This window comes from Charadrius vociferus, unplaced genomic scaffold, assembly GCF_000708025.1.
Source record: "Charadrius vociferus isolate BGI_N301 unplaced genomic scaffold, ASM70802v2 scaffold19, whole genome shotgun sequence".
Taxonomy (NCBI): domain Eukaryota; kingdom Metazoa; phylum Chordata; class Aves; order Charadriiformes; family Charadriidae; genus Charadrius; species Charadrius vociferus.
This window is the reverse complement of record NW_009650173.1, coordinates 645,522-668,425: the sequence shown is the minus strand read 5'-3', so window position 1 is coordinate 668,425 and position 22,904 is coordinate 645,522. Positions and strand designations below refer to the sequence as shown.

At 38.3% G+C, this 22,904-nt stretch overlaps 1 protein-coding gene across 1 annotated transcript in view; it reads left to right on the top strand.

Moving 5' to 3' along the window:
• Nucleotides 1–22,904, top strand: part of GALNT18 (polypeptide N-acetylgalactosaminyltransferase 18) — a 240,562-nt gene that overhangs the window by 46,922 nt on the left and 170,736 nt on the right. The window lies entirely within an intron of this gene.

Here is a 22,904-nt window from a genome sequence, read left to right as displayed (position 1 = left end):
ATGTGGCAACCAAGTCTTCTCATTTTATTAGCCAGTTTGTTGTTCATAAACTAATGTTAATTCGTTTGACCATGTGACTGCTTCTTCTGCTGTCTAATTGCTTTCCAAAGGCAAACAATATCTCAAACAATATGTCCTTTTATTTTTAAATAAAAATGTTCTTTTTCTTTAAAGTGTTACAAAAAGACTGTATAGCAGAGGTAAAGACTTGAGACCTGAAGAGGAGTATCAAATATTTTACTTCTGTAGTTGCTTGCACTTCAGAGAGGTGTCTGGGTGATCTTGAGAATAGGAAGAGAGAATGAGTTATAAACTGCTAGTAGCTAACAGGCCATGTAATATTCCCCTTTCTGCTCACTTTATTATTTAAAAGTATGCTAAAAATGCTGTGTATGACAAGAAGATATACTAACTTTTATGCCACTGGAAAGGAAAAGCTTTGTATGAAACTAGAGTAGGAGTGAAGCAAAACAATAGCATGTTGTGTTTGGGACACAAATCAGACAAGTTCTCTTTAGCCATGTTATTTTCAGACCTTGTATGCCAGAGGACTTGAGAATGGTTTTCTGAGGGATCTTCTCCAAAAGATTACTTGTACACAAATCTCAGAATTTCGAAAGACGGAGGAAGATTATTTGTTTTTTGTTGAATTTAGACTGAGACCTTAATTCCCCTCTGCTATGCAACTTCTGTTTGATTTTACCTAGAGAATAGGGTCAGTAACACTAATTTCAAGAACATTTTGTGATGTTACATTAATATAAAGCTGTTGGAATCTACTTCTATTTGATAACATTTAAGTGATATGGCACAGATGGGATTTGAAGAATAATAAGGCCCTGAAACTTCATGAACTTTTGAAAATATTTGTAAGGAAAGTTGTTCAGAAATCTGAGAGCTATATGAGAGAGCAGTGTTCATTTGTAAGCCAGATGTAATGTGAATTAGTGTAGCTTCACAAAGACATATGAAATTACAAGAGTCCTTAATTTCTGCACTGGTATATAAGAATTTAAGCAGATTAACAACATCTCTAACTTTCTGAGAATATCACCAGGACAAGTAGAGATGTTGCATCAAGGGTATTGTCGAAGTAGCTAAGTTTAAGAGTGTGTTATTTTGACTTCTTAGTATATTGTGATGGAAACCAAGACATGCAGCAAGAAGATATTTGTTTTTCTTAAACACAGAAAACACAGTTTTCCTGTGATGTGCTTTGAAGAGAGACCATAGTGTTTCCTCTGTATATTGTCTTTGAAAATTCTGGTAAGAGACAAAACAATGTTACTTCACTAATTTTTGTACTTGCTTCTTGAGATGCAAGAATGCTAAACCAAACTGAGATCTGAGGAAACACTAAACCTGGACTTTCCTGTGAGCAGTAAAGAAAACTGCAGAATATTGAAGTTAGTGCTATGAACACCAGGCTACAAAAAAAATAAAATATCTTCATTTAGAGTCAGTGGCAGCAAAGCTCCTCTTGTGTTACTGTGATGCCCTATTACTGTGCCAATTTTATTGCCTTCTGTACATTAACATGAATTAAAGTGAATTAGCAGTGTCTCAGGTCTTAAGTTTGCCTTACAGGCTGAAATAGAAGAGCTCATTTGATGCATTTAATGTTAGGCTGAAGACAAAGTGGAGCAAAAGAGGCATGGAAGAGGGAAGCAATCAGGAGAGAAATTAGGATGTTGCTGGAGATGATGAGCATTCAGTTAACAATAAAAATTAAACTTGGACTTTATTATGCAGCTGATTTTTTGTTAATATAGAATAATTAAGCTGTGGAGCATGAACAAATTACCTTTCAGAAAAAGTGAGTTTTAAGAAAGGGCTGTGTAGCCATATGTCAGAGGTAAAATTCCTTCTGCATTACTAGTCTTTTTGCTGCTCACTTTAGGTCTAATGCTTCATTCAGAGAATTAAGAATACCAACATGCCATTACCCTCAGCTGCTATCCTGTCTTGTTTTCTATCAGTCCTGTTTTGGTAGAGGCTTCCGCTGAGTGTTACCTGCTGTGTGAAGCCCTCTACAAACATCAGTGACAGTTCCTGCTCTGAACAATTTACGCTACACAAACATATCATACAATGCAGATGAACCAAGTAAGCGGATGGGTGAGAGGACAGAAAAGAATGCAGACAAGATTAGAGGGTACTTTATGATTGACCTTGCTATGTGCACAGTTCCTTTCAACAATTGTGTTAGCCCACAGAAAGCCACCTTACCTGTCTCTTCAGATGGTGATAGGCTGACACCCGTTGAACTTTGTCAGATTGCTACCAACTTTCATTAGATTTGAAAGCGATTTTGAATCTAATGTTGTTTGGTGGCAGATTCTGGGACGTTTTGGAGACTTCCATCTGGATTGTATCTTTTGTAGGCAATAGTATGGCACTCTTTGTACTATTTGTCTCCAGTCTGTTTTCTCGTTAAGTGACTTTTCATTACCTAAGAACATAAGAAAGGCTGTACTGGATCAAACAAGAGCTGTCCTGTCCTGAGCAGTAGCTACAAGCAACAAGAAGGAAGAACAAGAATAGAATGCACGCTAGTGCCTTCCATTTCCTTCTGAGACTTTAACCATTTTGAGCTCATGGATTTACTGAGATAAGCGTGGTTTCTGTGTTTAATAACTACCTGGGTTTTCCATGCCCTGAACTTGTCCAGCCACCCCTTCAATCTAACTTCTTACCACACTGGACAATCATCTCCAAAGCGAAGCTACAGCATAACATTTCTTCTGCCAAGTCTTTTTTTTTTTTCTTTTTTTTTCTTTTTTTTTTTTCCTTCAGAATCAGTGATATTTTGTACAAATTTGATGGCTTGACTAACAGATAATAAAAATGCACTTCAATAATCTTTTTCACATTAACTTGTGAAAATATCTAAGGTCGTAATAATCTTATTCGGGTTTTTTTGGTCACTGTTCCATCCCCGTGTCATGTAAATCTGACCTGTGCCTATTCATATTTTGCTCAGAGAAACTCTAATTTAAACGAACTTTTTAATAGTACATCTTTATGTAGCTAATGATAGCATTGATAGCTAGTGATGGCATGCAAAAGAGGGTGATTCACTCTTCAGTGTGGCTTTCTTGATGATGCTTTATATTACATAAAAATTATATTACTGTCTCAGTGACTTTTGAATATACATCACTAGGTACTCTGAATTTTTCTCAGAACCATGTGTCTCAAATATCTCTAAAGCTTAGGAGTGAAGAGTAAATGAAGTTAAGCTGCAGTTTCTCCTAGATGTTGTTAGACTTCTATTTCAAATGGCTTTTTTATGGCTTTGATTTTTATTATTCTTTGTTTCTCAAAATTGCATTTCTTCACATAGTCTTTTCATATAACCTGCTCTCTGCCACAAAAGATGAAAATATATTTGGTAAGAAGAAGATCAGCCAGAAAACTAACAAAACTCCCTTCTTTTTTGGTAAGGTTTCACTACAGATGAGAAGATAAGTCTGTATACATCTAAAAGGTTTCCTGCAGAGAAGATGAATGCTTGCACAAAAACACAGCCTGCTTAAGATTTTGCTGGGCAATGACCTCGTACATATTTCATCCAAATGTACATTAAATTTTACAAAAGATGGCAAAAACCCCATAAGTAAGTAGTAGTGTGATTGAGAAGCCAATGATGTCTGCAGGAGAATGCTGGTGATGTCATTCCGTTTGCCTTAGGCTGTTATTAATAATGTGCTGACCTTCATTCCTCAAAGAAATGTAGAAGCCTCCATGCACTGAATGTATAATTCTGGGGCCGATAGGTTGCAGTGCAGGCTTTGCATTCAGAGATGGTGTCTCACTGCTTTTGTTGCAATGCCATTTATCCTCTCATCGTGTGTATTGGGGATCCATTTTTATTAAGTATGGGAACCTGTGAAGGAAGACACTGCTAACTGTTGATCTGTAGATTTGTGAGCCTGAGAGGAAAGGATGTCATAATTCTTTGAAGAAGCAAATATTATTGGGGCATTCTGATGCCTGGCATTTGACATCCCAGATGAGATAAATGAAATGTTGGAACACATGTAACATTAGAAAACATACAAAACCGTATTTGAACAACTTCAAACATGCTTCTAAACAAAAACTGCAACGCTTTTCCAGGATGGTCTATGTAACCTATGGTAGCAACGTGGCAGAAAGTAACTTGTTATAGACGACTGAAATAAAGGTGTTTGAATAATTATTTGTTGATTTAGGCCTGCATTGACCTATTAAAATATTTCATGATTTCCATTTTGAGTATATTCTGAACAATGCTAATTGCCTCAGTGTGCACAATACCACGGTACTTTAAAACTGGCTTGTTTTAGTACTGCAGAATTATTAGAATAATTATGTTGAAAGTTGAAATCTTTCTTGGACCTGTGAAGCCAAAAGAAATAACATAAGATCTGGTATGATTTCAAGATATGCCTTTCTTCTTTTTCTGTCTGTGTGTTTAGTTATCTTTTCCTGCTATTCCTTGTCAGTGATTTGGCAGCAGTGTTATGATAATAAGTGGAAAAATCAGCTAAGAAGAATAATTGTCACTAAGCAAAAGCAGCTTGTTACATGAAATGCCTACTCAAAAAACCCATTTTTATAATATTCCAAATTTTTGTTACTTTTCTAGTTTAACATATTGCATGAAATACAAATAGAGAAACAGACTGGACAGATCATTAGCAAGTCATCTGAGGTAGGTGAGGAGGATGTACTGGGGAGCATGAGCCCCTGTAACATGCTCAAAAATTGTAGAAGTGGAGTACTCAAGTGTTGTTATTCACAGCAGAAGCTGGTGGACTAGATTGTTTCTGCATCATGCCCTTATTAAGGTCCTAGAAAATGTACCTAAGTGGGGGCCTAAGAGGGTCTTCAGGATTTATTTATGAAGCCTTTTACAGTATAACTTATTTTTAGCTTATGAAAGAGCCGAGTGCATCATTTCTCTGTTAGCATTAACTGTTTATGTACGGGATCTATAGTAAAATAAAGATTAGTTTAATCTCAAGCACCAAGCAAAAATCACCCAGAGTTTTATGAGGAAGAGTGAATTTTTTGTAGCTTGAATGGACACTTTTTCTTTGCGTTCTTTTTCTGAAACATCAAATGTTGACAGCTAACAGAATACTGTCTTGGATCACAATCTGGCTTCTATTCATTTTTTTTAGGTGGCAAATTGGGTTGTGACCTGTTGATTGCTATTCTCTGGGAGTGTTAGTAGGTAGCTTCCTGTGCAAATTTACATGAGGCCTGTTGGAAGAAATGAAAAAAGATTTATTAGCATAAAAAGGACCTGAATCCTTACTGAAGTCTGTTAGTGTTGCTGTAAGGTATGTTAAGGCTAAAAAAGATGGGAACAATAAGTTGGGCAGGCTGAGATCACACTGGTACTAGATGTCAGCACCCTAAGTAGAATTTATGAAAAAATGGTGCTAGATGCACCCTGGAGATGCAGGGAAGAAGAATGATTTCTGGATGAGTGGTAAGTACCTGCTGTAGATATAGAGGGCATTGTGAGAAAAGGCAAAAGAAGAGATTTATGGAAGTACTAAGAGGATGGGTTTGGAGGTGTTCAGGGAACAAAAGCATCGAAGTTAAAAAGCATCTGTTAACTGAGTTTTCGACTCACATTCAGTGTCTTTTACAAATATAGAAAATTCAGTCGTTACTCAGGATAGCACCTTGGTTACCTCAGGTCATCAGCTACTAATAATTTAAAAGCTTGTAAGTGGATTGCATTTGATTGAAAACATTGATTGTAGCCATCTGTATTCTTCTCAGCATCACTGATCACAGTAAGGTGACTTGCTCCAATAAATTGATGGGGATGTGAGCAGTAGAGAATCCATTCTTTCACCCGTAACAGCATCACAGTATGGTCTTAAGTGGGGAAAAAATGTAATGTAAGTGCCTGGTTGGTAGGAATTCACTTGCAGTTTCCTGGATATGTCATGTGTCCTGGAGGTGCTCTGTGATGATTAGCAGTTACTGACGTACCCCTGGATGAGGATATCTTCTTACCAAAATTGGCAAGGAAGGCTTAAAATGTTCTAATGATGTTTTCTGGTGGAGTGTGGTACAGAGGCCAAAGACAAATAGGAGTTGAAATTCAGAGTCAAATGGTGATCTAGCAGTGGCATGGCAAGTGAGACTACTAATGCAACTGTAGCAATGTTGTGGGAGTATTTAAATTACTGTATTAGTGATACAAAAAGGGCAATTTGTGTGTTCTATGTTGTTTTCTTTTATGATTTTTTTTCAGAGGAGCTCTGATAGGTGGAAGCAATGACCTTGTGACTTTAATCAGGCAGCCATGCCAGTCTTGCTCGGATTGAGACATTTGCAGAGGCAAACCTCTTAGAGTTTGAGGCTAAAATTAATATTGTAACCAATCCTGTAGCTGCTTGAGGTTTCTTCCTGTTTATTACTTTGATTCATAAGTTGAATAAAAAAAGCCCCTATGCGTATAATACTTCTGAATAATTTTTAAAACCACAGGTGTATCCGAATGGCTTCAGGTAAAGCGACTTCCTGAAGGTTGCCTTGTGACTGCGCTGAACTGAGTATGGAACTGATAGGGTAGGGGTCATTAAATCATTTGCAATGAAAGCTGTGCTTGAGTAAAGTGTATATTAGCTAAAGCAAGGCTGAGTAATGGTGGTATAAATCCTACTTTTCCACTCTTTGCTTAGTCCTCTCTGAAAAAGGTTGGCCCCTTGTTTGAATTAGATCTATTTGAGGACTGATCTGTCTTCAAAATGTTGCCATGGGCAAAACTGTGGGGGCAGTTTGTTGCACTACAAGTTTTTTCTGGGCTAAAACCTCTTTCTCTTGCTACACTACACTTGTGTTTCAAAACTGCTAGGGAGTCACACATTTAACAGAGGAACTGCTTGTCTTTGAGGCAGCTACAGCAATTCAAGGGCCAGCTTTTACAGGTATGCGGCATGAAATCCTGCTCCGTTCTGCGTGACTTTTAGGGTCTTGGAGGCAGAGAGATAGCAGTTAGAGATACTGCTATTGTGATAGTACCATGCCTTCTGACAAGAGCAACGAGCTGATATCAGTGATATAGAGTGCTGCTGTACTGGTAAATCTGTGATGCTATGCCTCAGCCTAGGCCCCCAGCCTCACTATGTGTGTCTCTTACCTCTCTCTCAGCTGTTTTCCAGAGCTTGATGGTGCCAGTGTGGGGAGACCAGCTTGGCTGCTGAGCAGAGAGTTAGTCAGGCTGCTGGAGAGCCAGTAGGTTCCCCCAACACACACCAATCTATGTCCTTGATGCTCTTTAAACAGCTTTTGCCCTTCTTGGCAGAATTTAATAATATTGCAGCATTAGTACTATTACAATACTTCTGTTGTTAATTTAGAAAGATCAAAATGTAGTTCCTATTGCTTCTGTGTACAGAATGGGTCTCTGATCTGGAGCACCAAAGCATTAGAAATACTAAAAAGCAGACTGTGGGACTATAAACTTACTGAGGTGTTTCTCAAAGTCCATTATTGTTGCAGCTGAACATGTTGCCTGTCTTCAGTTACAGAAACTTGATGTCTTTATGTTTTTAGCATTTGCTTTCATTTATCTTTTCTTTGGAGAAAACTGATTTGTTCTGCATTTCTGACTGCAGATCATCTTTTCTTTAGAGTCTACTTTGTTTGCTTGGCAGAATATAGTCTGAGGGATGATAAAATAGGTGGGCTACATGCTTTCAGACTGGAAGGCTAAATGTTCAGGAGCTTGCAGTGTTTTTGCAGTGTCTGCTCTGTTTGCAGTTGACAGTCTTGAGTTTCCAACAGTTGTTTTTGCAGTGTTCAATGCATGTCTTGCCAGTGGTGAGAAGCCTGGAAACGAGAGCCAGCAACACACAGACAACTTGTTACTTACAGCACTTAAGATGTCTGAACATGAATCAGATCTCTCTACAGAATGGCTCATTATTTTCTGCAGGTTTAACTGTAAATGACAAGCTTCTGGGCTGTTTTTTTCCCCTCAGGTTTGACTTGTTCTCACCTTTGTCTCAACACCTTTTTATCCCTTTCTTAACCAATTCTATACACTAGGGAAATGTCAAATGTTATTGGTGTAGCTGGTAGGGGATGTGGGAGAGAAGACAAAAGACATTTATTTAACTTTCAGCTCTTCTTCACTTATTCAAATTCAATTACAAAGTACATTAAGGTTTACCATTTCAAGAATGGCTGCTTAATATGTAAGTAGAGGACAGATACTTTTCTTCCTCTTTGATTTGATTTAGACTTCAAAGTCTAAGAGGTGCAGACAGCCTTAGCTGTTTTCATGAAGTCAGTCTGTAAAGATGGTATTGCTGTAATAGCAAAACACGTGATATGACGGTAATGAGGTTTTGGTTTTTTTAAAAAAGGTGGAGAGTTTTCTATTTTTCACCATTATGGAAAAGTAGGTAAAATGCCGTTTAATGTCCTGAAGCAGTAAGGTTGCCTATGGGTATAAGAATATGTGGATAAACAGGAACTTTTGGACCTGGCTGATTGATTTTGGGGACAAACTTTACAAACAGGAGATCTCCAAGGTGTCAAGTTCTTTCTTACTGCTTTTTGGAAAATAGTTGGCCAGGTGTAGAATGGCCTCCTGGTGATGTCCTGTTGCAGACAGTGGTGCAGCATGAGCCCACGCTGAGACCAAGAGTTGGAACACACATACACCCTATCAGTGCCTTGGCTGACAAGCAGGCTTAGCCACAGCTTGTATCTTATTAGGGAATCGAAATACAAAGCAGAAGGTGGTGGGGAACTAGGTGGCATAGTTTTGGTCATTATGGACCCACTTATTTATGCTACCTTTTCATCCTTTTTGCTGTTTATTTGACTCATCTTCTGAATTGCTGAGACAAAGCTGAATTTCTGTTACATGTGCCCAATTTTCAGGAGAGTAATGAAGAGGAAACTGGTACCTTAGATTTGGCATATAGAATAGGCATGTTATTTAGTGTCTCATGTTTCTGTTTTATTTTTGGCTCTTAGCATGAGACAAGCAGGCCTTTCAGTGAACTGCCCTTCAAAACCATGGCTTCACTAGCAGCAGCACAGCAGCTCAGAGAGAGATTAGATTTTCTGGAGAGTAACAGGCAGGTAGAAGTTTATAGAGGGCAGAGGGCGTGAGATTGTATTACTAAAGATGTTAATAAACTGTTCTTCAGCAAGTCTCCTCACTCTTTTTTGTGATTCCTTCAATTTAGTCTCTTCTCTAATAAATTATAAACAGTCTTGGATTTAGGTTGTGCTGAGTACATGCAAGAACTACCATTGTACATGCAGGGCTGATGAATTTAACATGCATAGCTAGGTTTACTCATTTAATATGGAACCCTCAATTGCCCTTCCATAAATACTCTTAAAAATAGTGATCATGTCTGGCAGATCAAGCCATCTGTGTTTTTGTTTTTTTTTTTCCTGGTTTCACACACTCTGGCATATATACACACACTCTTGCATTTTCTATGTATTACAGAATTAATTCATATAGAGGCTGCAATGGAGTCTCTACTGCTCTTGTGCAGACTGTCAACTTTGGATTTAAGCTAGTATCAATGGCCTTTTTAAGGTCAACAGAGAGTCCCGTCACTGGTGAGTATATAACTGTCCTGTTCCTCTGGGTTATTTGTACCTTGGGTTCAGCATATCTATTTGCCTCCTTCTATACTTTACAGAGGGGAATAAATTGACTTTCTGATTTTATTACACTGTTTTGTGTTCTCACTAAATGCTTGTCAGCTCTGTGGCCGAGATGTTCAATTCAGTATGTAGGGTTCCAGGTATAGTCTCACCAGTGCTATGTGAATAAGGACTCTAATAGAAAACCTGCTTTTTTATAAGACAACTAGGTATGTGTAGGGGAAGGTGGATCATAATAATTATTTTTGTGATATGCAGTCTAACCATAATGGTTGTATTGACGCTTAAACTTACAGTCATACTTATTTCAAAACTAATGCCAAAATGCTAGAGCTTTTCTTCAGCTTATCCCTCTTCTCATTTTGCTTTCCAAGACATGTGTTGCTAATGAGCGCTCCTTTCAGTGGCCTAGTCATGTGCTTGTCTTTGAGGTTTCTTATGTCGGCAGGTTACTCACATGATGAGCATTATGCACATATTCTCAAGCAGCCTACAATCTGGAAAGATGTCTGTGAAGGTTAGAATGGGGAAAAAAAATAAAGGTCTGAGATCATAACATTACTCCCATTTAAGGCATGTTATTAGAATTGTTCTTTAAAATTGGTTTCCCTTGATAGCTCTTCACATGAAAAAAATTGTCTTGAGATTCCTATGTACTGAACAAAATTCTAGTCTAGAGACTCCCGTGTGATACCATTGAAAGGAGTATAAATGCACAGATAAAACTTAAAACCAAAATTTGTTTCCATGTTTTTGGTCCAGAACTGAGAAAAGTGAGGGCAATTTAGTTGCCTTAAAGGGGGTTTACACACAGTCTGAGTCTGGTTTGTGGTGCTCATCTTCTTTCCTGTTGCAAAACAGTTCTGAAACCCAATTCATTTACAGCATTGACTAATGAGCAGACTGGAATTCTTAAGTTTTTCTCATGAGAGCCCCTAGGGCTGTTCTTTGCCCCTCCATCCCCATGCTCAATAAGTAAAATCCTAAGATGAAGGCGGTGAGATGAGCAGCCTTTCAAGACGCATCAGATTTTAAGTACTAGTAACTCTGACTCATGATATTACTGGCAAATGATCTTGGGTATGCGAAGGAGCAGCTATAGAAAACATTGATTGAATTATTTTTCTGCTTTGAAGCCATTCTCTGATAGTTAAAATAAAGAAGGTTGTATGGGACTTCATGAAGTGTAATTATTAGTTCACAAACAACATCTTCCTCCTTCCAGGAGAAACACATACATAGATATAGTATGGACCTGCTACAACCTGCATCATTTCCAGCTAATTGACACGCATGAGACCACCATGCATTTGGGCATAGTTCAGAGTACTATTCTCATTTGTACTAAGGAATGCTGCCTGTAGAGAAGGTAGACATTAAAAATTTAGGTCTTTTTATTTTTAAAGAATGTCTGACAACAAATATGAAACAGACATCTCTAACCTGTTTCCACTGAGAACAATTAGCAAAGTTTTCACCTTGGTTTTTTGTTTGTTTGTGAGATCTGAATTGCTTTTGAATGCATACCTTCAGTAGGCCGACAGACTACAAGCCTGGGTTGCTGCCAACAGACACATGCCCTGGCAGTAAAAGTAATGCCCTTCCACATTCTTAATATTGTTTGTGTTGTGAATTTGGGAAAGAAATGGCACTTCTCAATTAGTCTGTGTGCTATCTCACCTTGTATGCAACTGCTACAAAGACTCTCACTGTATTTTTAAGACTCACAAATTGGTAAAAGGTTATGGCTCTTACTACATATGACTGATCTTTACAGAGGTTCCCCAAACACTTTCTATAGAAAAGAAATGCTGCAGAAAGGAAAGTATTTATGAAGGAGTTTCAGGGGGCTCATTAACTTCCAGAACATGGATGAACTTCAGGTAAAATAAACATTTAAAGGGCAGTCTTGCATTTTAAAGGAACAGGTGGCAAGAGTAATTTGTATCTGCAGTTACATTTATAAACATGGCATTTAACAAACATCAGAAGCTGTAGAAAAGTTTCTGTCATCACCTTTTGGTTGCTTACTAAACAGGAAGAAAAATTGCTAGTAAGGAAACTGTAAAAATGAGAGATATGCAATGTCAAACCTAAGGAACAGAAACAGATAGTTGGTTTCTAACATCTCAGTAAAATCTTTCCCTTGGTTTTGATTTTAATTTTTTGTACGTAGAATGGGAAATGCTACAAGTAAGGTGGAATAGTTTTGAATTGTTAGGAAGAGATTGTGATGGGTCTCATTGCCAGTGTTAGCTTTACAGGGACAATACTCATATTTGTGCAAACTGAAGAGCGAACTAGTGATATTGGGTTGCTTTTTTTTAATTTTTGCTGTAGCTATTTCTGCATCATTACATCTGTGACTTGAAATCAAGTACTGGATTAATACCTTTGTACATGTTGCAAATTGTTTCTTGTAGGAAGAGAAAGCATCAGTTGAAACTGTCTTTAAAATTAGCAAGTGGCTATTAGAAAAGGCCAACAATCTTATTTGCCAAGTGAGGTGGTTCTTTATTTCTGGCTTGTGTGTCTCCCAATATAAATGCTCAACAATCAAAATCTAGTTAACAATTTTGTTGAAGAGATATTGGTCACTAGAGAATTCAGTTTGTTTTTTCTTTCCAACATTGGCATTGGCTTTGGAATGCTAGCAGGGAAAAATAAATCAAAGTCAGACTTTCATGTATTCTTGGTTTTTCTTAATATGCACTGTCAGGCCTGTGGCATAAGAATAGCTTCGTATTTGCTATGCAAGGTATTGTTTATGAAGCTTTTTTCTTCAGGGTGAAGCTATGATATCAAGGTTGATTTTTGTCAAATGTTTTTGTTTGCTGTGTTGATGTAACAGATTACCAAAGGCCTAGACACTGTGGCTAGCGATGTCTCTTAAAGTCAGAGATTTGAAGTTAAGTCTATTTTTTAATTGAAAAACTCAAGTTAAAGGATGATGTTATCATCCTTCACGAGAGTGTTTAAATGAGTGAGGGGTAATTTTATGTTCATTAGACAAAATCATAGCAAGATCCAAGGGTTTGAATCTTAGACTAAGTAAATTCAGATTAGAGACTAATTTTTAATGATGAAAGTAAATGGCAAGAATATTTTTTAAATTTAACTTTAGTACTTAACACTTTTTTGTCCTTAAGTAAAGACTGCCATAATTGAAACATTGAGTTTGATGCAGAATTTACAGGGTAAAACCTGATCTGGATTAAGCTTTGGAAAGGCTGTTTAAGGTACGCTGCAAATTACTGGGGTGAACGCAAACCTGGGTGAGATTAGAGAGCTGCTACATTGGCGGTGGGACTTAATGAGCAGTGGGGCTTTCTGGCCTTAGCCTGTAAATATAAAGAACTCTTATAAAATTCCTTTGTGCATGAAATTAAAGTATAATGTTTTGCAGGTATAAGGGTTCTTTGATCAGTATAAGGACATCAGTTACATTGTTCCAAATGAGTTAAATATTAAAACAATGTCATAAATTAAAGGCACTGCTTTTGTTGTCCTTGCAATGAAGAAGCTGAGTTGTTACTTGTGGTGAATTTAATGCCGGCCTAGCCATCAGAATGGCTGTTATTTTTGTAGGTCATAACAGTCTTGAAAAGTAAATAGTGTATACAAACAAAAACCTTGAAGGAAATTACAGAAGACATAATGGCTTTTTGAGACACATGCCTTTGCGTCCAGCTGTGCTTTTTTTTTTTTCCAATCCAACAAAATTAAACTGGTCTGTTAGTTATTCCTGTGATTCCGCCCCCGCTGGAATCCAGCAAAATGAAAGTTACTGTTCATCCAGTCAGAGCAGCAGCAGCTGTTGATAACACATCTGAAGTGCTATTTTCTAGTTCCAGATCGTTTTACCTCAGAACAGATGAATGAGTCTTTTTGGTAGTGTATATATGAGAGAAAGATTCTAAAATGTAAAAGAAGACTGAGGAAATGGAGGCAGAATTTTCTGGCTTTTGGAGGAGAGAAATGGGAACCAGCCATGCTTTGCTTTACTGCAAGACTGCGTACAAAGCCACTGCCCATTTCTGTCCTACCGCCTTCCCCAGTTTCTCACTTTGTAAGTGAAGTTAATGATATCTCAATTTATGAAGTGCTGGAAACCTCAGTGTTATACAAGGGTGATACAGGTTGCGGATAACCATATGTTAACACAAACTTGCTGATGAGGAGCTGTACAGAAGCGCTGACTGTGCAAAAGACCTTATCATGGGCAGTAGAAGTTCAGACTTGTAAACTGGGAATTCCTTGACCCAATCTCCATACCCTCACCCCCTGGAGCATTGCTGTAAATGTGGGGGTGGTGGTGTTTGTAGTGTTACTGTTGCCAGAATGTTCCTGTTTGGATGGGTGTGGAAAGATTTTTTTTTTTTTTTTTCTTGTCTGCTTCTTTTTTAAAGACACTAACAGTCCAATGGGGGGAAAAAAAAAAGAGGGGGATAAAGGAGAGCAATTCTCCACTTGAAGCTGCATTTGAATTGTAATTCAAGTTTAGGATAAAATGGAGAGCTGTAGATAAATGAGAAGAGAATGACTTGCTAAATTAGCTGGAGGGCCCTACTCTTGTCATTCTTGAAGGCCTCAGAATTGTTACTGACTTTATCCTGGCTGCAGGTGGTTGACATGAGGCAAAGGTAGCACACATTATTTTATAGAATTTGATGCAGTGAGCTATAGTTGTAAAGATGTTCCTCAGGTCAGTGCCTGAGGTCTTCTCCAAATTCTTTTTCTCCTGTGTGCTCTCACTTTCCTTTCTTCAATGTGATCTATGTCTCATTTCTCTTAACCATCTTCTTGTGTTTTCCCTTTGTTATTCCATGCCACTTTTCTTCTTCCCCACATGCTCTGAGTTTTCCTACCTTTCTTCTTACCCACTGAATCTCACTCACTGAAGTAGAATCATTTATCCTCTCTTTTTTTTGGGAGAAGATTATCCAGACAACTGACATGTTAAGTGCCTTTGGAAGATGGGGTGCCTGGAACATTCACCAGCTACAGTATTCAAAATTTATCTTGTCATCTCAGCTGACAAAGAAAATCTTGTTTGATCATGGGTCCTAACTTCTCTTGGCTGACAGCGTAAGTGAGCAGGATCTGGATGGGTACTGCTTCTATACTTGTCTGTCAGTCTTAAACAACTCTGATGTCCAGAGTCGCAACTATCCTTCATTTTTCACAGAGCTACTGTGTAATCTAAGAAGTTGGGGGTGGGGGGAGGCAAATAAAGTAGTTGTGCTCAACTACCTCTAAGAAAACAGACATGTTGCTTATAGGTCTTTTAAGGTATGATTTTTAGGGTTTGTTCCCTGCTGCAGTGTAAGATATTCCAGGGGAACTGAATGATGTAGATAGCAATGCATCATACACTGCACCCTCAAAAATGACTGATTATGGAACATAAGACCAACAAGAGCTTGTACATGGTGATTTTTCCCCAGTTTTTGCTTTCTCATGACCTGCACCTTATCTTGCTCTGTGTGCTACTAGCACATGCTTTGTATTCCTTACAGCAACAAATTCTGAGTTTGCTATAGGGAATTGTGGATATTACAATAACAAACAGGAATGGGTAATAGACTGTAGAGGTTAGTTGGAGAATTTGCCCCATTTGACATACTACCCACCCATTTGTGTGTTGACTGCTGTAATAGTTATATGAATGTGCTATATGAATGTATATGAATATTTATATGAATATGTATATGCATCTCCCTAATCCATTCTTCAGTGTACATGGGAAAGAGGCCTTCAAATTTGGAGGTGAAATCCAAGGAAAGAGCTAGTGTATTAATTAGTTTCGTGCACATATATAAATTGTTGTGTAAGGATTGTTAACCATATATCTGATCACTTCAAACTTTTAATTCTATTTGAGACATTTCCACTCTCTGTGAAGCTGGAAAATTAAATGGTCTCTCCCTGCATAAAATCTGGGTGCTTAGAGAATTGTAGAAAGATGTATGCAAAACTGTTGCTGAAATAACATTTATACAGGGCATCCGTAGGAGTGCCTTATGAGACACCAGCTTCCTGTGAGATGCACAAGGAGATATAAATGATCACCGGGCTGCGATATGTGTAGTAAAGCTCTTCAGCCATTCTCTGTTTCTAGGCCTATTCTGCTTTTCAGGATAGTAACAGACTTTCAGTGGATTTTCTTGCTCAGGCCATTGGTGTTGGGAAACAAAATGAAAAGGATTTTCTTTAGCATCTTGATATAGTTCTTTTGGTTCAGTAATGTGTTTATTAGAGTATGTCATGTTTCCCTCATATATTGTGGGCACAGTTAGATTTTGCTCTTCAGACTTCTCTGCACGTTTGCACCAGGTTTGTGTCCTAGGGAGAAGTGTGGGTCTGAGTGCAAGAGGCTTATGTACCACCTTTTTTTTTTTTTGAGTGTGCAGTTTGTACCTTCTTCTGAAGAGTGCGGTGGTGTCTAGCAGCGCTGGGCTAAGGCCATTTGCTGATCCGTTGGCATTTGAGACGAATGCAAGACTTTCAAATTACTGCAGCTAGTCCTTTGATCTGTTCTTGCTCTTGTTTGAACGTTATTAAGTACTTAATGAGTTTAATGTGTTTTGACATAAAGAAGGGGAAAGCCACATAAAAATGTAGTGTAAATTAAGAAGGGGGGGAAAAAAAAAAGATGACTGCAAGATTTCAAGGTTATTTGCCGAATGTGTGGCAGTTGGCCTTGGGGTATTTACTCTATCTCATCAAGAGACTGACTGTGAAGCAGTCTCTTGTATCTGCAAACAGAGAACCATTAGTGTTTGTTGTCTTATGAAAGATTTGGTAAGAAGCCAGATGCTTTGTATCTTCTATGTTCTTCAGAGATGTCCTTGACTTTGCCTGAGAATCTGTTTCTAAATTATGACCTCCACCAGTCTAGACTGATGGATTACCCATGGTCTGTCAGGCAGCTGGGAAGAACAAAGCCAAGAAGCACTTCCTCTTTTTTTTTTTTTTTTTTTTTTTTGGCACTACTAAGTGCTGAATACTTGCTTTTACCTTCTTTGTCATCTAGCGGATAGATTCTGATCCCAGTTGCAGTAATAGCAATTTATATGAACTCACAACACTGACAAAGTAACTCTGTGTTTATATTAGTTTGCAAAACCATATTATTATAGATAGTTTAATATGTGTCCTGAATCCCAGTTCCTTCCCGTGAGAATCAAGTGTGAGGAAAGAGTTTGAAAAATTTCTGTTCCATTTTCTAAAAGTTTTCTTCTTGTCCTCTTTCTCTGTCAGGAATATTTCTGTGCCTGTTCAGTTGACTTTGGGAAAAACCTCAAGATATAATTCCCTTAGTTCATGTTTTACAGAATTTATATTTTTGTGTATTTTATAAGCTAGAGAAAGTTAGTTCTTCAGACTTGTTCTCAATTCAAAGGTGTTCTTGACTATATTAAGGGTTTTTTTTAATATTAATACTTTTGGCGATTATGGAGGTTTACAAACAGAAACCAGTTAATTTCTTGACAAATCTATTTACAAGCATTTCATTTCCACGAAGGATATATTACAATTAGTAGGAATATATGGACTATAGTTTAACTTTGGAGAAAGTATGCTATTCCCAGAGTTGAAAGTGCAGTTCATCTTCTTATGAACCAGTATGTCCAGTTTAAATCTTTGTAAATTCATAATGGAGATGTTTTAGCATCCAGTATCCTTAAGGTGTGCCAAGAATAGAATGCATTTTCAAGATTCTGGCCAATATTGTGACTTGGGTGAAATTGTAATCTAAGAGCAGTGTTAAAATAATCCAACTATATTCTGAAGTAGCTAATTAATAGATGTAACTTGCAAATTCAGATATAGATCAGATGCATTAATGGCAAAAAACCCACCACCACCCCTACAGGTCTGAAAGTTGGAGAAGGAGTTGTTTCCATAGGGTAAGATTTCTTTTTGGTGATCATTTTTTCTTGCTCCTGTCAATACAGAGAGATTTTGAATATGGTAGGATTGAAAAAATCTAACACTTCTATTTTCTTAGATGTGCATGTTGTGTTTCTAAAGAAGGACATGAAGTTATCTCATTTCTCCTACTGGGCAAACTTACAGTATTTCCTGTAATAATCGTAATATTTCCCTGTAATGAGTTGGATGAATTAACGGATTTTTGAAAAAAATCTTGAAGTCAGCAGTCCATTCTGAACAGTTTTGATCCCTGTAACCAGGTTTCAGATGGTAGGCGGAGTCTTATATCGACATCAGGTTTGAAGAAGTTCTGCTTACTCCTGACAAAGAAAAACTTCTATCCTGTTCCATGAAAAATAGCTTTTCCTGTAAACAAATATAAATCTATAATCATAAAGCCTGTGAGCCACTTAACATGGTGTTTTCTCTCCAGTCAGCAGTCACATTTAAAACCACACTACTTAAAAACTTAGGACAACCTTTATCCCTGATACAGATATAAACAATGAAAACTCTTATTTATTTGGTGTGCAGACAACATAGAAAGCTCATGGACAAAGAGGAGATGCATTTAAGTGATTTTAACTTCAACAATATAGAGAAAAAATTGATTTGTGCTGGGGATAGGGAATTCTGTATGATCTGTTCAGGTTTGTAAATTTGAAACTCTTTGGGGTCTGAAAACCCACATTAAGACATGTTTAGGCAATAGAAGTGAACAGTGAGACACAGGGCTTCCCACTTTGCCATACATGGAATCCTTCTGTAGCTTTTTTTTTTTCCCCCCCAGTAGAACGTGCAGCAAACAACCTATGGAAAGCTCTTGCTTTTCTCTGTTGTACTTTGGTCTCAGAGGTTTTTTTTGCTTAATGTAGCATGCTGAGAATCTGTGGCTGGACTAGTCGGATGTATTTGTCTATGTATGTACCCCCAGCCTCTCACACTGACCAACTTCCTTTGAAAAAGAGTGCCAGTTAATCAGAATCCTCTGGTAAAATTGATAATTTCAGCATTCATTCCCACTGCTTTAGTAGTTCATTGTTTTTCCCCTCCAAACTCTTCTGTGGACTGACTTCTGCAGCTGTGTAAAAAATGAGAGTTTAGTGGTTCTGTTTATTCTGTAGCCCAGCTATCATCTTGGTGGGCAGAATAAGGAGGAGATTTGTCTACTGGCTTCCTGGCTGATGTTCTGCGAGAATAATATACTATGTTCAGCCTTGATCTGGCACAAGGTGTCCTTTAACCAAGGCTGGGTTTCTTTTGCTTTTTTTATTTTGTTCTGTTTCTTTTTCATTTTGAAATGCTGACACTTACATAGTAGTTTTCCTTCCAGTTTGTTCCAGGAGTTGTCAGTGGCTTCGAAATCATGGCATGACCACAACGAAGCTCATCCTGTTCATAGTCTGTGAAGCACTTAATAAACTGGTGATATTTTGCAATGCTAAATAATACATATTTACCATGAAAATAGCAGACCTAATAATTTCTGAAAATGTACTGGTACAGCTTTGCCTCTCTGATACACTAAAATATATTTTGTGGTGTAAAATAAAAGTTTTCATTTCTTTGTTATACTAGTAAACTCACTTTTAGCCTTTTCACATGTAAATGTACTGTACCAGTTCTAACCAAGTGTAGCTCATATGTCTAACAGCATCATTGTTATTTTATAGGCAAAAGTATGCAGAAATTTCCCTGTGTGTTTCCATTTGGTCATTGGAATACATGACTTGGGAGAATCTTCTCCTCTATGTCAAATAGGCTGCCTGTTTTGGTCCTACAAAATACTGTATATGGGTAGTATGGCATTGTTGTATCTTGCGGACTGTGTTGGCTTTGTTCCTGTCTTCCATGGAATGCACAAACGGGATTTGGAAGGTGGTGCGCAGAAGTTTTTGTCATGTATTGGAAACTTCAGAGCCTCTTTAAACCTGCCAGCCAAGAGATTCGTATGTGTCAGCATTGGCTGTTCTGCTTGGAAGGTAAGTCAGGGGGCAGGACAAGTTGTTGGGAATGTAGCTGGTGGAGCACATTGGGCTGCACTGAGGTGGCCACTGTAGTGACCAGGCTCATCCTTTGTATCTGAGAGCAGACCAGCAGTAGGACGCTACTTTGAGCAGTGGTTAAGAAAATTCTTCATAGGTATTGCAGTCATAAAATTAGAGAACAAGGATCCCAACCTACATTAACGGTGCCATACTGTTTTTCTGTTGCTGGTGTCGTCTCTGTTGCTATAAAAATACAGCAGCACTGGGCAGTCCCCCCACTGCTGCCCAGTTGCCTCTCCACTTCCTTTGGATTCTGTTGTTTTGATTTCTGAGACAGTGTGACTCCCATTAGCAGACGCAGTAATTCATTCAGTGTAGGAGTTACTTACAGTACAGCTGTGCTGCTCTGATGATGCCATCTGCCATCCATGGGTAAAAGCCAGCTTCCCGCAGCCAGCGCATTGCAAGAGAAACTTATTCTTAAGGCACCCAGACATTCGCGCATAGAACGTGTACGCCTCATAAAACATAAGAGCAAAGTAAACTGGTGAGGTGTTGGGAATCACTTAGCTGAGACCTGTGTCTTGAAACTGTGGTGCTAGGATCTGGAATAATTATGTCTAATTGAGGTTGGAATCATCAGAAGCAACCCTGCTAGACAATTTTAATTTCCCCGCTTTTAGATTAACTACCTAATTCAGCTTTGTAAGGTACAGCCAGCCACATCTGGCTCGGCATAGCTAGAAGAGTGAAATTTTGAATTGCTATCTAAATATATTATACTTTAATTGCAGCAGGCTTAATTCATATTTGATGGGTGGTTTTTTTCATTATGGCTTAATCAAAAAGCTACTGGAACAAAATATTTGTGTGAATATGTCTATCTCAGATCTCTCCTGGCGTTTGCTATATTGCCTGTGTCAAATAAGGGTTCCCAACACTGTTAAATGGGTGCATCGTTGCCAGGGCCCAGGATCTGAGGCCCTAGATGTGTGCAGCACAGGCAAAGCTGTAGTTGTTATTTGCCATTTCCTGGGCTAGGTGAAGCTGATGAAATGAAAGCACCTGCTGATTAGTTCAGCCACTCAGTTTGTGCTACCTGGTGCGTTGAGTGGTGAAATCTTATTAGGACCAAAGGGCAGTGCCAGTCAGAATCATATATTACATCAGTCACAGATTAAAGCTGTTGATTGTTACATGCTTATCTTACAGTAGTGTGGAAGATCGTGTTCCAGAGGGTAGACCTCAAAGACCTCTTGAGCTATAGAAGTCGAGGGAGGAGATTAGACATAATCTAATGTGTGTAACAAGTCCTTAAATCTTGGTTGATCTAATAAATGGGAAAATAAATTTTGCCTAAGTCTGTGTTTCAGAGAAAGCTACTGAATGTTTTTAATCAAACTGTTTGTAAAGTCTTGTTTCGATTGATTCTTTATTTAAAAAGAAAATAAACAATTTTAAGAAAGTTTTATCTCCTTTTCCACAGTTAGTGAGGGTACTGATACTTTTCCTCAGTTTGGCAATGCTTACTTGTCATTTCGTGTCAGCCAGTGCTAGTCGAGCTGAATTGAAATAGACGTGAAAATTTTGTCTGAGAAGAGCTTATTGATGAGCTTTGCTATAAATACTGCTTATTTGAATGCACTTCTAGCTTCTTAGCAATGAAATTTACATTGGCCACTTTCCTCTTATTTTGAAGTTAATCTACCCCATTCACAGTATGCACAAGGACCACGGTCCCTGAAGTGGAGAAAGACTATGTTCCTGCACTATAGTCCTTTTCCAATATATAGCAATTGCACAGTGTTCCCAGTGGAGTGAGGATCTGTTTGTGGAAAGAAATTGGCATGGAGAGTAGGGAGTGGCGATTCAACTGGAGCCTGATTTAGGTACATTGCAGACAAAAGTTGGATTTCTTCCAAAGCATAAGTTTCTTTGCTATTGCTGGCGGCAGCATGCTGGAGCTGATTGACCAAAAATCTTGTCTGATATGGTAACTCCTTCGGGGTTTGTTTATAATATTGAATAATAGTCTTGAAACTTGAGTGAGAACAGCATCAGTTTACAGTGATGATTTATATAATTGATAAATAGCAGCTATTTCCCATCTGCCACTTATATCAGCCCAGAACCCATATGCAACTTAGAGTTGGTTGAGTGGACTAACTTGCTCTTAATATTTTTGCAGTAGCAAGCAACTGTGTGTTCCATTTTGGCTTCAGGTTTGTTTTTTTTCTCCAGATGTGGTTCTTGTCACTTCTGTGAGAAAAAAGGAAAAAACACTAAAAAGGTAGACACTGAGTGTGTGAGCTGAGTTGATGACTTCTACAGGACTGTTCATCTTCCAAAGCAAATGCCTGTGTTTCCCCAAGCGGGGAAGAAGGGGCCAAATGAGGCTCCTGTTTCCAGCAGCCAGGCAGTTGCAGAGCCTTGGTGTCCCTTTTGCCAGTAAGATTCAAATTCCTACAAAATTCATGTGGGATGGGGGGACTATTGAGGTCACTTGCACCCGGGTGATTCTAAGACGGCAATTCAGCTGTTACGGAACAGCTGTTGCGAATCTGAAAACAGCTTAAGGGTGTCAGACCATTAATTTCCACAGACTGTTTTTGAGTTCCTCAGTTCAGTGAGCTAGCTTATACTCAGAGAATGCCTATTTCTGAGGAACTCTGTCTTGGGCATTACAAGCCAACCTACTCTTCCTGGAGTTCTGTACCATTTCCAGAACTAATTAGGCACTCCATCTCAGTAATGCGATTACAGTGGCTCAGGATTAAGGGAAGAAGCATAGATGAATCCCTATCAGAAAGTCAGCCATGACACACAACACCCTGGGATAACTGGTAGATGAGCTCAGCTGACTTTGAAGTTGTGACTCAGATGCCTTACCCCAGTGGTCATTTCAAAGAAAACTGATCCCTTGTAGTCACCTGGTAACAGTCTTCAAATACGAACAGCAGTCCAGCTTACTCCAAGTGTATCTTGATGTCATTGTGGATATACTGGGTAGTTAAAGACTGTTGATTTCAGCAAGCATACATGGACGTATGAAGCACTTACAGAGATAATTTGGAGTTATATTTAACCGGAGTGGAGATAATTAAAGTGTGTCTATATTTATGTATATAAAGTTTTTAAAAAGCAATGTATTATTCAGTCTACAAGGCATTCAGCCTGCACTGCTAGTGTTAGCTATTCTTCAGCTGCCCAGAGCCTGACTAAGTCTGGTGGTCTCTATTTGAGTAGCATCAACTAAAATAGAATTGCTGTGCTGGCTAACTTTTATAATAGATTTGTGTGAGAAATAGGAAGGAACAAAAACTC